This window comes from Pteronotus mesoamericanus, unplaced genomic scaffold (genome assembly GCF_021234165.1).
Source record: "Pteronotus mesoamericanus isolate MK-2021 breed Mesoamerican mustached bat unplaced genomic scaffold, CSHL_Meso_final contig_169, whole genome shotgun sequence".
Lineage (NCBI taxonomy): Eukaryota > Metazoa > Chordata > Mammalia > Chiroptera > Mormoopidae > Pteronotus > Pteronotus mesoamericanus.
In genome coordinates, this window is record NW_026555068.1 from 4,786,352 (window position 1) to 4,799,285 (window position 12,934).

Sequence of the window (12,934 nt, forward strand, 5' to 3'; positions counted from 1 at the left end):
TTTTAAACATGCATTTTACTATCTAGGTGTGCATTCTTAAACATCGTAATTTCATTTGCCTGGCTTTGAACTTTATAGGAATGGAATAGTTCATTTTGTCTCTGTCATCCTTCAACCTGATTGCGAAATTTGTTCATGATGATGCTTTTGCTGTAATTCATTATTTTCACACTGTATAATATTCTGTGATGGGACTATGTAATGTATTTATACTAAAGATTTTTGTTCAGAGAAATAGGGAGGGAGAGAAACATTGCTGTGTGAGAGAGACATTGATTGGTTGCCCTTCGCACACCCACAAGTGGGGACCTGGCCCAAAACTCAGGCGTGTGCCCTGACTGGGTATCGGACCTGCGACTTTTTGGTTTGCAGGCTGGTGCTCAATCCACTGAGCTACAACAGCCAGGGCTATGCATTCTAAAGTTGACATAGATGTAGGTTGTTTCCAGTTTGGTTTGTTACAATGATGTGAATATTTGCATATGTTTCTCTCAGCACAGGGGTCCCCAACCCCTGGCATGACGCGCGCCCCCCCCACCGCCCCCATCTTTCATGAAACCTGTCCCTGGTGCCAACAAGGTTGGGAATTGCTGTCTAAGCATATTCCTAGAAGGGGATTTGCTGAGTGATAGTACTTGTAATTTCAACTCTTAATGCCAGAGAGTTTGAATAGTAACCATACCACTTTTTTGGCTCCCATCAGTAGTATATGAGAGCCTCTGTTACTACACATTCTCCTTAATATTTCACATTTTCAATCATTTTAATTTTTGTCAATCTGTGGATGTGTAGTTGGAACCCTCTTGTTATGTTTTGTGTTTTCCTGATTACTAATGAATTTGAGAACCTTTTTTATGTGTTTATCAGCTATTTGAAATTCCTCTTTTGTAAAATGTCTTTTCAAATCTTTTGCCGACATTTCTATTAAGTTGTCTGTTTCCTATCAATTTGTAAGAATACTTTACACATTTTGGAGGAGTGTTCTGTCAGTTATATATTACACGTATTTCCTACTATTCTGTAACTTGCTCTTTTGCTTTCTTAATGGTATATTTTGATGAACAGAATTCTTAATGTAATCCAGTTCAATAATTTCCTTTATGAGTAGTGTTTTTCCCACCCTGCGATTCTAATAGAGTAATTTGTAACAGCTTCATTGTTTCGCTGCATAGTTAATTTTTAATATATTTGGAATTTTGTTCAGAGTGTCAGGGGATCAGTTTCCTTTTCTTCACACACGTCTGACATCACTTATTTTTCCACCACTGTTCTGCGTCGTGTCCACATATTCATAGCTCTCTCTCAGGACTATGAGACCATATTTATTCTGTTTCCTTGATTTGTATATCTATCCTGTCTTCATTGCTATAGCTTTATGGAAAATCTTGATAAAATTAAAATCCTCAAGTTATTTTTCTTCTTCAAGAGTTATTGACTCTTCAAGTCCTTTTGTATGTGTATTTTTAGAATTAGTTTATCAGATTCCTAAAAAATCCTATTGACATTTTATTGTGACTCCATTGATCTTTAAAACCAATTTGGCAAAAAATCGACATCTTAACAGCATTCACTCCTCCATTCATTGAACATCAGTGATGCATTTAAGATTTCCTAATTTCTGTCAAAAATTTTTAATTGATTTCTACATAGAGGTTCTGAACTTTGTTACTTTATTCTTGGGTATTTAATATTTTTGAACCTATTAAAGTGTTAACTTTTTAAAAATGTATTCTCTTTTTATTTGTGACACACAAATATCAGTGATTTTTGTATTTTAGCTTTGTATCCAGTAACCTTGTTAAACTTGCTTAGTAATTGTAATAATTTACGTACAGATTCTTGGATTATTTACCTATGTTGTCATAATCTCCAACAATGAACCCATGACCTTTCTTTTTTTCCAATTTTTATTTCTTTTTTCTTTTTTCTGGCTGTATAGCACTGGATTAGGTCTTCTGTTTTTTTAACCCTTACCTAAGCAATTTGGCTTTTTAAAAATTGATTTTAGAGATAGAGGAAAGGAGAGAAAGTAAGAGAGAACGAAAGACCAATGTAAGAGAGAAGCATCTATTGGTTGCCTTCCATACACACCCTGACCAGGGATCTAGGGATCACACCTACAACCTAGGTATGTGCCCTGACTGGAAATTGAACCCTCAACGTTTTGCTATACAGGACAATGCTCCAACCAACTGAGTCACCCAGCCAGGACACACCAGGTTCTATCTTGTTCTGTCTTTTTTTTAACTTTTTTTTTAAAAGATTTTATTTATTTTTAGACAGGGAGGAAGCGGGGGAGAAAGAGAGGGAGAGAAACCTCATGTGCCCACAACTGGGGACTGGGCCTGCAACCCAGGCGACCCTTTGGTTTGCAGGCCGGTGCTCAATCCACTGAGCCATACCAGCCAGGGCTGTATCTTGAGCACAGTGTTGAGCTGAAGTGGTAAGTGTAGGCATACCCTTAATTAGATGGATGATTCATTTAATTCCTATTTTTTAAATAATTTTTATCATGAATGGATACTGAATTTTACCAAATGCTTTTTCTGCATCTGTTAAGAATCCACATGATTTCACCTCTAATATGTCAGTGTGGCCAAAATGTTGATTGCTTTTCTAATATTAAACCAATATTTGGAAAAACGTGGGTAAATTTAAATGATTACATACATATATACACACATAATTAAAATACAAGATGACAATTTCAAGTGAGTTAGGAGATGATAAATTGAGTTAAAGTGTTTTAATGTCCTTACATTATCTTGATTAATATTAGCTATTGCTAAATTAAGGATGCATATTTTAATTTCCAGGGAAAACACTAAAAGAATAGAAGCAGAGTGTATAACTTCCAAAATAATAAAAAGGAGAAATGGCATTATAAAAATAATAAATCCCAAAGAATGGAATAAAGGAGAGAAAAAACACAGGTGAATGGATTAAGTAGAAAACACAAAATAAATAGAAATAAACCCAAATATGTCTGTAATTAAATTATTTCTAGATGAACTAAATGTTTCATTTAAAAAGCAAAGATTGTTAGGAAGGAATCCCTAAAAATCGTATTATACGCTGTTTATAAGAGGAATACCAACCAAAAAGAATGCCACAATTTTTTTTAATAAAAAAATATAAAAAGATATGTCAGGAAATTACTAACCAAAAAGAAGTTACTATGTATTAACAGGAGACAGAATAGAGTTTAAAGCAAAAGGGATTACGAACATAGAGTTACTTAACAATGGTAAAGTTTTAATTCTCCAGTAAGATACAAAAACATCTAAATTCATATATACTCATTAACATGATTCCAAAATATATAAAGCAATAAAGGGCAGACTATATATAATATGAAAAATAATCTAGTCATAGTGGTAGAATTTTAAAAAAATTTTCACCCAAAGGCACACTTACTGATTATAGAGAGAAGGGAGAGTGCGAGAGGAAGAGAAACACTGATGTGAGAGAGCAGCATCAATTGGTTGCCTCTCCTATGCACTCTGACCAGGAATCGAACCCTTGACCTTTCAGTTTATGGGATCATGCTCCAACCAACTGAGTCACATTGCCAGGACATGGGAGATTTCTCTTTAAATTAATAAACTTTATTTATTAGAGCACTTTTAGTTTCACAGCAAAATTGAGCGGAATGTACAGCAAGCCCGCATATATCCCCTGTCCCTGCACGTGCACACCTTCCCCTATTGACACTTTCTTCCACAATGGTACCTTTGGTAAACTGGCGAACCTGCACTGACACGTCACAATCACCCTCAGTTCATAGTTTACTTTAGGGTTCACTCCTGGTATTGTACATCCCATGGATTTTGACCAATATATAATGACATGTGTTCACCTTTGTAGTATCATACATGATAGTTTCACTGCCCTAAATATCCTCTGTGCTCTACCTATTCGTTTCTCTCTCCTTTACCCTCAGCCAGCTGCTGATCTTTTTACTGTCTCCATACTTTTGCCCTTTCCAGAATGTCCTATTCATGAACATGGAATATCTCTTCATTTATTTAGTTCTTTGATGTTGTTCATCAGTTTTGTAGTTTTCCTCATGTACATCTTGTGCATATTTTGTTGGACTTACACCTAATTATTTAATTTTGGGGGCACTAATTTGGTAGTGTGTTTTTAATCTCAAATTTCACTTGTTTGTTGCTGTTATATAGTAAAACACAAAGTAGGAAATTTTGAAAGACTTTTCTAAGTCAGTAGTAGAACTAGCAGACAGAAATCAGTCACAAGATAATTGAACATGATCAACATAATTGCCCTAAATAAAACACAGCATGCAAGAATAGGAGAATATGTATTATTCTTAAAAATTGGCCATATATTGTACTAAGCATGTTTCAACAAATACTAAAGGACTAAATCACGCAGAATAAGTCCCCTGACTACTATGTGATTATACTGGAATTTTGTAACAAAAAAGATAACTAGATGGATGGAGATTTGGCCGGGGATGGTGAACACACAGTAGTGTACAGATCACGTGTTGTAGAATTGTGCATCTGAAACCTGTATAATTTTGTTAGCCAGTATCAGCCTGAGAAATTCAATAAAAAGGGGAAAAAAGAACTAGAAAATCCCATGTGTTTAGAAATTAAGAAATATATGCTTTTATATAATTCACGGGCCAAAGAAGAATAAAAATTAAAAATATTTTGAGCTGAATTATTTGCAACTCATATGAAACAGTGGATTTAAATGAAGATCATAAAACGCAGCCGGCATCACAAAAAGAGACAACGTGCTTTTCACACTGCCTATGAAAATATTCTTGCCAGAAAATCAACCTGATTCTGAATAAACCTTAATCTATCAATTTACAGGAAATACAAGAGACAGAAGAAGGTGGTAAACACCATCACAGGGAGGCAATCAATGGAATCTAGGATACGAGAAACTTTACAGGATAAGTGACTCAGTTTCCTCAACAGGGAAATTATAAGGGATATTAAGAGAGATGTGGCAGGGGAAGAGCAGCAATGTGGTGGGAATTTACAGATTAAGAGATTTAAGAGGCATGTGGATGGAATGCAACATGTGGACCTTGTTTGAATCCTGATTCTAAAAAATTAGAAGTGTTTATGATATAGGGAAATGTGAACACTGCATATTTGACGATACCAGGAATTTGTTATTATTTACGTGTGTATATTACACTTTGTGTGATATGATACTGTGTTTCTTTTTTAAAAGGTCATTTTCTTTTAGCATTAAATAAAAGCTTGTATAGGTAAAAGGATACTCTGGCAGAGATTTGCTTCAATTATCCAGCACTGGTATAAATGAAATAATATCAGCAATGGGCTGATAATTGTTGAAATTGGCTAATGGGTACATGGTAGTTAATTATACTATTCTTTCCACATTTAAATTTTTCATGATAAAAATATTTTTTTTAAATCATTAGATGCAGCTAAACAAGTATTTAGAGAGAAATTTATGGCCTTAGTTAAAATACCTAAATATGAAAAGAAGTGCTGAAAAATGAATGATCACAGTGAACCACCAGATTAGTAAAAATGAAAGGGTAAAAAATGTTAACTATTGCTGAGAATGTGAAGCAGTTGGAACTCTTATAATATAAATTAGTTTATATTATAAACTAATTGGTGGAATATAAATTAGTTTAACTGCTTTTGGACACTTCTTAGTATTACAGCATCTAGTACAGTTGAAGTTACATATATCCTATCACCCAGAAATTCCACTTTTATAAACCTAGAAAAATACATGCATATATGCCCAAGGATACATGTACAAGAATGTTAATAGCAGTAAAATTTTTAATGGCCCAAAACAACCCACATGTCTTCAATAAAGTGGATAAATAATTCCCAGTATGTACATACAAAAGAATTCTATACACCAATGAAAATTAAAGAACTACAGTTACATGCAATGAATAAATCTTAGGTGTAACGAGCAAAAGAAGGCAAGTATAAAAGAATACAATAGGGCACCAAATATGTGAACCCTATAATAAAACAATTGATAAATTGGATTTTATTAAAATAAAAATCTCTTCAAAAGACACCATTAGAAATGAAAACTTTGGCCACAGGCTGGAAGATACACGTATTTGCAATAGAAATGTCTGACAAAGGACCTGTAATCAGAATATATAAAGAGCCCTTATGACTCAATAATAAGCACAATTTTTAAAACAGGCAAGAGACTTGAACAGACACTTCACCAAAGAAGATATATGAATGACCAATAAGTATGTAAAAAGATGTTCAACATCATTAACCATTAAGAAAACGTAGATTAAAACTACAACAGGACACCACACAACGGTCTTACTCTATGTTGGTAAGGATGTGGAGCAACTTAAACTCCTACATAGTCCTGGTGGGAATGTAAAATGATACAACCACTTTGAAAAACATTTTGGCAGTTTCTTAGAAAGTTAAACGTACAAGACACTTCTCTGCAAGTGCACTCCTAGGTATTTACCCAAGACAAATGGAAAGCGTATGTATATCCAAGGAGTTATACACAAATTTGCATAGCCACTTGATTCACAAATGCCCAACGCTGGAAAGAAACCAATGTTCATCAGCTGTTGAATGAGAGAACAAATGTGGAATATCCGCGCAATGGGGTACTTACTCTGCAATAAAAGGAGAACTGATACGTGACAATATAGGTAAATCTCAGGAACTCTATGTTGAGCAAAAGAAGCCAGATTCAAAAGGGTACATTGTCTATCATTCATGTGTATAAAACTCTAGAAAACGCAAAGTTAATCTAGAATGACAAAAAAGCACATCGGTGACTGCCTAGGGTTGAGGGGCGGTGACAGATTCCAAAGAGGTACAAAGGACTTGAGGTGCTGGAAATGTTCTGTGTCTGCTTAACACTAATCAAACTGCACACATAAGATGGGGACATTTTGTTGTATATAAATTTGACTTAAAGAATTTAGGAAGTTCTGAAGCATAAGCCAAAATCAGCCATTCATGTGGAAAAGCCACAGTTAACAGCTATAAGTTGGGTGGGACGGAGCCTCAGGGCATCTCCAGGATGGGGCGTACAGTGTTACCCAGCTTGACGGAGTCTCAGATATGGCCCCTGCCTACCAGCTCTGTGGCCCTGCCCACCTTTCTCTCTGGGAGAAAGCTGTGCCCCAGCTCTTGCCTTGATGCCACGCACTTCAGATTTGCCCTGGGTGCCACTGGTGCCTTTGAAGCTGGTGCCTGGTGCTGGAGCTCAGAGGGAGTGAGTCTGAGTAAGTTTGTGTGTTGCTTCTTTAAGGGGAGCTGCTTGGGACTGCAGAAGGTTCTTCCACCAACTCAATCCCTGCTAGTATTTGCAGCCAGAAGTTATGGGGACTTATCTTCCTGGCACTGGAACCCTCTGCTGGGGGGCCTGGTGTGGGACTAGGACCTCTTGCTCCCAAGATAGCCCTGCTGAATTTTTATCCGCCACACATAGATGTGGGACTAGCCTGTTCTGCATCTGAGCCCCTCCTACCAGTCTGGATGGATGTGATTTCTTTAATTCTGTAGTTGTCAGACTTGAATTCAATTCCTGAATGATGGTTGTCCTATAACTTAGTTGTAATTTTGATGTGGTTGTGTAAGGAGGTAAGCCGCGTTTACCTATGCTGCCATCTTGACCAGAAGTCCTAAATTTAAGTTAAAAACAAAACAAGAGATAGTGGTATACCATAATAGCATTCATAGCAGTATTATTCACAAGAGCCAAAAGTGGAAGCAACCCAAGTATCCATTGACGGGTGACTGGATAAACTATATGTGTTACATACATTCAGTGGAATATTATTCAGCCAGCACTAAAAAGGAAAGAAATTGTGACATGCTACCCATACAGATGAAACTTGAGGACATTATGCTAAATGAAATAAGCCAGGCAGAAAAAGAAATAAAAACTGTATGATACTGCTTATATGAAATATCTAGAGTCATCAAATTCATAGAGACAGAAACTAGAGTGATGGTTACCAGGGACTGGAAAGAGAGAGGAATGAGGAGTTATGGATACAGAGTTTCAGTTTGGGAAGATAAAAAAGTTATGGAGATGAACAGCAGTGATGATTTCACAATGATGTAAATATACTTAATGCCACTGTATACTTGAAAATGCTCAGAACAGTAAAATTTGTTATGCTTATGTTACTACAGTTTTTTTAAAAAAGAAAATAGAAGAGAAATACACAACAAATGAGAGCTAGGAACTGCTTTGTTTCTTCACTAGACTTCTGAGAAAGAGCTGATCGCAGGTCCAGGGCTGTCTCAAGGCTCATGTGCCAGCACCAAAGTGGGTCTGTCACCTGGCAGAGCAGGGTCACCTGACTGATGGGAGAAGAGCCTACAAGCTGCTGGCGGTGCTCACCTGGAGGATACATACAAAACAACAGAAAGGAAATAGAACCATCTTCACTCGATGTACGCTGACAAGAACACAAATAAATTCCTCAAGGTCCCGCAAGGAGGTAATTGAGACTCTCCAGGAGAGAGATGCAGGAAAAACCCAGAGTAACCAAAGAAGAACCTAAAAATGATGTTTTTAGAAGCAGTCAACTAGTAAGCAAAGGAAGACATCCATACATTAAAGAAATAAAACTTCATAGAAGGGTATGTATGCAGTGAAAAGTTAAATTCCTTTCTCCTCCCCAATCCTCTGTTTCTCTCCTTGAGAGCAGCCTAGTTAAGAATTTTCCTTATATCTTTCTAGACATTTTCTATGTATTTTTAGGCATAGAAAGATGACTTCTGTTCACAGATATGTTCTCACATCACTCTGCTCTCATGTTTTATTAGCCTGTTGAAAGCCTACCATCAATACTCTTCATCTTATTTTTATCACTTACTGCATTTTGGAGAGGTGGTGTAACCCACCCCACCAGTCTTAGCATTATTTCTATAAATGACCTGTTAACTAATATGTGATTGCAAATAAAGAGCCTGTTTGCTTAAGAATTCTAGGAACTAACTTCAAAAGAAGCAGACTTCATCCAACCTTCAGACATTCTAGCTTTGGGAAATTTGCTGACCTTCAACCAGTTATTTGAATAGAATGTGTTGGCTTCCATATAGTCCCCTCAGTGGAGAACTTTGTTCTGTATTTTTTTTTCTCCCTTCTCTCTCCTTACAAAACCCCCTGCCAGAGTCCAGTTGTTAGAATGGTCTTTGTGATATGAGCCTACCATCTTTGCAAGCTGCTGGCTCTCGAATTAACCTACCTTCCTTCCACCAGCCCTTGTCTCTGGATTGCTTGTTGGCTTTCGAGCGGTAGGCAGCTGAACCTGGGTTCGATATCAGTTCCATGTCTGCACAAGGTCTGTCCAGAATGTATCCAGCCATGTAAGATGAAAAACAGAGACATTTATTGAAGAACATACAAGGAACACTGTACATAGAACAATGACACCTTAGTCTCCTTCAAAGTAGGCACCTTGGGACCTCATGCAGTTCTCCCAATCACTATCAGCTTCCCCATTGTATTTTCCTGAATCTCATGGATGGTCTGACATCGCTTCCCTTTCAAAGGTGATTCTAGTTTTGAGAAAAACCAGAAGTTGCAGGGCACAAATCTGGTCCGTAGTGGGGCTGGGTGAGCTGGGTGATTTGATGTTTCACCAAACAACTCCGCATGAGACGTGATGCATGAGCAGGCACATGGTCGTGATGAAGCTGCCAATCACCAGTTGCCCATAGCTGCGGCCTTCTGAATCATCCCAGTAGTTTCTGCGGAGGAATATTCAGCTTAATGCCGAATTTGTTGCAGATGCGTTGCTCTGCTCACTCAGTCATTTTGAATGCGACAGTCACACAGTACACATGCTCACTCAACGTCATCTACTGCCCCCACTGACTAGCACTGTGAGATCATCAGTGTTCATGCATGCCCATTCCAGCCCACTCTCCTTAGCAGCCAGGTTACGTCAATATGGCACAAACCGTTCTCATTATATTAACAATGGCTGGACTTTTTCTGGACAGACCATGTGTGTCAATCTATGGGGATTGCATTTTTCTTTTTATTTTATATTCTTTTTTTCTTTTTAAAAGCTGCACAGTTTTCCATTGTATGGACATGTTTCCATTATGCTTGTAGGCTAACTGAAACCCTTTTCTACTTTTTCCTGTGGGCACTAGATTTTTTCCTGCTCAGCTGCTTGCTGGAGCACAGGTGCTAAATGCCACGATATTTTCTCTGTACAGGGCTAAGCAGTAGACATGCTCAATACACACTTGAAAGAATGAAGTCACCTCTGCCTGTGAAATCTTTTAAGTTCCCTGGCCCTAAATCTCCCTGTCCTTCACGTTTGCTTTCATTCTGCTTCTTCTCACTTTTTCTTGTTAATTGTCTGTTTCTTCTACCCTCTTCGGCTTCCTACTTCAAGAAAATGGTGGGCTGCCCACACCTCCACCTTCCCTGGCCTTGACTTCTGGTCTCACCTGGGCCTGTTCACCCTGAAGGCCTTTCACCTTCTGCTTGATTAGAAACCAGACCCAACCCACATTTAAAGTTAAACGGAATTCTTACAGTTAAACAGCTTACATTTAGATGACTTTTAAACTCTCCATGTTGATACACTTCTACAGTTAAAGTATTGGGCAATTGCATTTCGTCTTAGTAGATGAGAAATTGCCTTTTCATTTGGAGAACTTCATAGAATGTGAGAGTATTCGAAGTGGGAGGGACCTTACAGAGCAACTCATCTTAGTGATGCGGGAGCCGGGGCCCAGGAGTGTAGGCAGCGTGCCTGTGTCACGCATCTGAATTGTCCTTTTGAGCCTGTGCGTGACTGTGTACATGGACATATGTCTCATTCAGTCAGTCAGTCAGGAAACATTTCCTGAGTTTACTATGTCAAGCCCTGGACTCGGCTGGTGATATAGCAGTGAAGGGACAAGAGAGACCAGAGGAGCTGTGTCCCCACTTGCTGAGGCTCAGCAAGTCACTTATCCAAGTCACCGAGTAGGTCCCTGGGCTGTCACTGATAGGAAGAGACCACACCGCCCTCTCCTGCTGCATATTCTGCTCCAGGCGGCCTGGGCATGGCCGCATCTGTCTGCTCACGCGGTAGTGTGTGCCCTTTACGACGGTTCCTTTCCCTTCCTTGTTTCCTGCCCTGTGCCAGCACCAGCTCCCAGCCATCTGTGGAATGGGGGGGCTCTTAAGAGATGGTGCCATCGACCAGGCCCCTCTTGCAACATGCATTGTTCTGTCTGTTTGAGGCGCAACCTTGAGCTGTGACCCCACTTGGCCATGTGCACCTTGGATGAGCTAAAAGCGCTGTTAGCCCTCAAACCAACACTCACCCCCATGGCTGCCCTGCAGAGGTCTGTCTGCTCCCTTGAGCTCTGCATTTCCTAGAGCCACCAGCCCAGGACTTCTCTGGAGAAACTGGCCAGCTCTCCTGGCCCCTGCAGGCAAACCTGGGGTGCCTCAGGGAAGTCCCACTGCCTCCCTGCACATCACAGCCCTCCTTTGCAAAATGGGGATCCTCGGACCTTGGACATGCCTTTGGCTCTGACATCCTGTGATTCCGTCAGCCAGCCTGGGGCTCTGGCAGCAGCCCTCCTCCCTGACTTTGAAATGCCGAATGAAGCCCTGAGGAGTGAGGGAGACTGTGAAACCCCTGAGGCCTATTCCGTGATATGCCTTGAGCCTTGATCACAGAGGGAATGGACAAAAGCCTTGAGGGACTCTCTGGGTGCTGGGGAGAGGAGAGGTGCGTGGACACGCCTCCCTCCCCTGACTCCTCCAGTTCGCCCAAATCGCCACCCTGCTGCCTTGCTCTCACACAAGCCATAGATTCCAAAACGGGAGCCCAGAGCAGCATTTAGAAATTCTAGGGGGCAAAAAAATGAAACGATCAACAAAAGGTCTTTTACCGAAGAAATGCCAGAACAGGTCTAGCTAACTTGATGCAATACAAGTGCTCTAACGAGTATGATATGAATGAAAATGTGTAAGTCTACCCACATTTTAAAAACAGTGGAGGAAAACCACTAGGAAAGAAATGCACACTGAATCCTTCAAAAGAAGATAATTTTTTAAACTAGTATCTTTTAGTAAAGCAATTGCCCTTCCCTTTTGCCTTCTTCCTTTATTGAATTTTTTTTGGCATTTTAAGCTTTTTATGTATTGATTCCTTTTTTTTAAATTTTATTTTTATTTTTGATTTTAGGGAAGGGAAGGGAGGGAGAAAGAGAGGGAGAGAAACACTGATGCAAGACATCGACTGGTGGTCTTCTGCACACGCCCCGACCGGAGCCCACAGCCCAGCCACGTGCCCTGTGACCAGGCGTCAGGCATCAAACCCGTGACCTTTTGGTTTGTGGGACGACACCCAACCAACTGAGCCGCACTGGCTGGGGCTATAGTTAGTCTTCTTAGGCAAAGCCCACAACTACAGAAAATTCACCAGAGGGGAAAAAAAAGGCTGCATTGATGCCTCTGGTTGTGTTTTTAAATACCAAACAGAAGGGCAGGAGGAAAAAAAATTACATGCCTTCTGGTGCCAAAAACGAGGTTAAACGAAAAGGCTTTTTACAGTTGGATCAAGGAAAAAGGTGCTGGGGAGAAAACAGCCTGCTAACAAATGAGCAGAAGCCTGCAATTAATGATGATGGCAAATGTTTTAAATGATGAGTTCATTTTCAAAGCTCATTAAAAAATCTTTAATAAAAAATAATCAAAGAAATATGAGCACCAGCAGGCTCTGGAGGCCTTGCAAAAACCGTTGTGGCTTTAATTAATTAAATATACAAATTGTATATGTTCATTGTATTAGCGTAGTGCCTGCTCTGTTCCAGGCTGTGAGACTCACTGGGGTTAATGCAGTAAACAAAACAGACAAAGATGCCTGCTCTCACGGGGCTTACATTCCAGTGAGAGAGACAGCGGAGAAACGCAACACATACTCGAA